A 335-nucleotide genomic window follows, 5' to 3' on the forward strand; every position below is an offset into this window, starting at 1 on the left:
TGAGAATATATGAACAACAAATCAATCTAAAAGTTGAAAAGAAGACAAGGATGTGACATTGTCAGGACTACTGGTCCAAGGAAAGCAGGTGCTACATGAGATCTGACAACACAAGTCACGACGGAGCTGGACTTGGTCACAGACACCAGCAGGGGTGACTGCAACAGGCATGGAGAGCACAGAGGTTTTTGTCTCACTTCCTTCTGGGACTGTAGCACTGTGTTAGTGTTAGAGTTGCCATCCCATGTGCTACAGTAATAGTCAGCCTCATCCTCAGGCTGGAGCCCGGAGATGAGCAGAAGCCCTGCGTTGGCCGAGGTGTCTTTGGATCCAGA

This window comes from Pteropus vampyrus, unplaced genomic scaffold, assembly GCF_000151845.1.
Source record: "Pteropus vampyrus isolate Shadow unplaced genomic scaffold, Pvam_2.0 Scaffold597, whole genome shotgun sequence".
In the NCBI taxonomy this organism is placed as follows: Eukaryota; Metazoa; Chordata; class Mammalia; order Chiroptera; family Pteropodidae; genus Pteropus; species Pteropus vampyrus.